Source organism: Saccostrea cucullata, unplaced genomic scaffold (genome assembly GCF_032062105.1).
Source record: "Saccostrea cucullata isolate Sc308-1 unplaced genomic scaffold, CSIRO_AGI_Scuc_v1 ctg3320, whole genome shotgun sequence".
NCBI lineage: Eukaryota > Metazoa > Mollusca > Bivalvia > Ostreida > Ostreidae > Saccostrea > Saccostrea cuccullata.
In genome coordinates, this window is record NW_026933920.1 from 24,564 (window position 1) to 27,905 (window position 3,342).

Below are 3,342 nucleotides of genomic sequence, written 5' to 3' on the forward strand. Positions count from 1 at the left end.
CATGACTTAGTTTCATGTATTACATTTATAACATTTGAGCAGAAAATATTTAAACAAAATCCTCATATTACTTTAAAGTGTGCTGAAATATTTAAACACGAATATCGTTTTTGTGAAATGATTCTACACATGTATACATATTGGTAGTGTGAAATCACTTGGAAAGAAAAAAAACTTTAAAAAATGGAAAGTTAAGCGTTGCGTGAGCATTAAACTGACTTGCATGCTGAGATATTATTAGTTACACAGTCAGTTAGTGACCTAATACGGATTCATACAGGGTGTGAAATGGAAATCCGTATTGGGCGAGGCGACACTAACTGACTGTGTAACAAATTTATCCCGCTGAAGACCTTTTTCAGTAAAAAAAAAAAATAATAATATTTGTGCATATTATAAAAATATTAATTTTCTTTGCAGTGGTTGTACACATTGAAATGATATTTGTTATTAATATCTATCATATGAATATCTAGGTCTACACAGGTTATCTATGTTACAATATATTTCTTTAACTTCTCTGAATGATTATGATTATAATGACAGCTGCTAACATAATTAATTAACATGATTAATGAATCCAAGATATGAACTTCATAATTCTGACAGTACTTTTTACATGTCTTTCAATTAAAAATGTGTCAAAGTCACAGATTTGTACTTCTGTTATTGTGTTTGATACAGTCATATTTCATTATTTGTTCACATGTAACATGTAACATGCTCCTTCCTAACACTTCTTTCTGATAATAAAATGTATTTCTTTTTATTTACGCCTGTTTGGTGTCTGTTGAAAGGTGAATTTACCCAAGGCTCATATACTGCTATACTATCTGTACCTGTTGATATAACTTTGACCATTTACTGATTTATATACTCACTTGCTAGTTGCTTCACTTTGTGTTGAGATGATAATGGACTAATTCAAGCATGTTAAACCAATATCTCAAAGAAATGAATATAAATGAGACTAAATTGATTTAAATGTACGTGAATTAATCCTTTAAATTTAGTCTTTAAATCAATTATTGACTAAAATCTGATCAAATCACCAAATTCTTTGGTAAGCGGTAGATAGGATCCGCTAGGGCGCCCTACGTCATCCCTCATGAATATTCAATATTCTACTTTCGGTTTGTAATTCACGTGCCCGCCAGAAAAAAACAACACAAGAAAAAACCGGCATGAATGATGGAAAGTAAGCAAAGATGGGAAAATTTATGGATATATGTCACACAAGATAGGCTTGCTAACGCAAAGGGACGTAACTCGAGTTTCTCTATTTTTATGTGTCTCTGACGTCATGCACATTTTTGACATCGAGGGTGGTTGTCTTTTACGGCTTATTTCTAAATTAATATGAACGAAGTGTTCCGAATAACTATGGAACTATTTTAAGAAATGTTCCCGCCACATGCCTTTAGCTAGAAAGACCGTAAAGCACATGTTACAAGGAAAAAACCAGAGGGAGAAAGTGAACGGTAAGTGTGTTTAAACTCTCATAATGTGAAGGCACCCATCTAACTATAATATTTTAAACATTTAATGCTTCTTGTTGCTATTTATAATAAAAAACAGATAGTAAACGCAAGACAATATCTGTATTTTAACGAAAAATTAAGTGGACTGTTTATGGCCTCGTTTTCGTTCAGCAATGGCGGCTCCCATTGCAAGCATCATTTTCGCAATTATTTCAGCCTTAATTAACTTCCAAAATATTTCTTATCTGTGTAAATTGAAGTATATCTGAACTTGTTTTTCATGCTATTAAAACTGTAATAGTATAGAGTGGCTTAAATGAATATTACATGGTTTTACAAAAATGACAACAGAGAAAATTCGAAATCATGTTATACTGCATTATGCAGTCATATGTTAAATTCATGAGCCGTCAGACGATGAGTAAATTAAATGATGCGTGATTAATGGTAGGTGTTTTAAGTTGTTATATAATAATTAATAACTGCATTTACACTTGATCACTTAAAGAAAGAGCAATTGACCATTTTAATTTCACTAAAGCAGAACTCATATACATGTATTCATATAATATATATATAATGTATGTATGTATCACTATGTATATATAATTATAATGATTAAATTTTTTAACTCATTAAAGTCATTAAATCAGTTATTTTAAAGGTTTATATAGCTTATGATGTCTTGTGCTTTATTTCAGACATACTAGTAGGTACTTGGAAAAGATTTTTCATGGAACCCGAATGGTACTACAGACAACATTAATACTGTTCCCTGTTAATTTTGGAAGGTAACAATTTTTTTAAGTCTTGCTGAGTCTTTCCTGTGTATTAATTAACTTATAATAGCATCTAAATAAAAAAAAATATTTTTATTTTCAGACACTGAGCAAAACAACCAAGTAAATGTCAGAAAAGCCTGTCGACCAGACCAGCGGATCATAATAATTAATTTGTTAATTAAGAAATAAAAGTTTTTTGTTGAAAAATTCTCATTGCATCTTGTTATTTTATCATTTGACTTGAGTTTTGTACCAAAAAAAAATTATTCTCAGTTGTGGAAATGTGTGAAAATGAAGGTGACATTTTGCCTCTAAAAATAGAATTGTAGGCATAAAAATGGCAAACTTCAATTATTTTTAAAAAATCATGGATGTTGGAAATTTTCAAATACAATGCATTTTTGGTTTATTAAAAGGTAACAGAACAAAAATATGTAATGATTTTGATCCCAGAATTTCATTTTAAAATCTACTTGGCAAGCCTACACAAGATGGGTATTGTGGGTACGTGAACTCCTTAGCAGAAGCAGAACAAGTTCGGAAGGAATTTGAGGTCGAGAAAAGTTTAACTTTCGTGTCAGGGAAACGTGAAGCTGATTTCGGAAACCACGGCCATGGTTAGTACTATAAATACTTAATGTTCAGTCTCTAGCTTTTATTTTAACTTAAAATTATTGATGATAACTGCTACTGCAATGAAAGGTTAATAAAACTCTGTAAGTGTAGGTACGCATTAACACTGAAAGCATGTGTCATACATATTAATATAATTTGCAACTCGATTTACACAAAAACCCATACCCCTCCCCCACCCAAACGCACCCACCCTCTCAAACACAATCACACAAATACATACTAAATCTATTGAAAAAATATTGTTCAACAGCTTAATCATGTTAATTGTTATATAATTGTTATGTTATTGATTAAACTCATAATGACTCTTTGAAAGTCAAAATTCTTATTATTCATATTTTAAGATTTATTTTTAGTTATTGAAGTCATCTATCAGTAATGTTTCACAAGATTAATCTGCTTATTTAGTTTAATTATACTTATTTATCAAGTTAGTTAATTTG

The 3,342-nt window shown here is 30.3% G+C and overlaps 1 long non-coding RNA gene across 1 annotated transcript; it reads left to right on the plus strand.

The window, feature by feature from the left end:
- Positions 1-1,228: 1,228 nt before the first annotated feature.
- On the plus strand, positions 1,229-2,476 carry LOC134239652 (uncharacterized). The gene is made up of 3 exons (XR_009986261.1): positions 1,229-1,481; positions 2,183-2,272; positions 2,364-2,476. It is a non-coding gene; the product is annotated as an uncharacterized LOC134239652 (long non-coding RNA).
- The last annotated feature ends 866 nt before the right edge of the window (positions 2,477-3,342 follow it).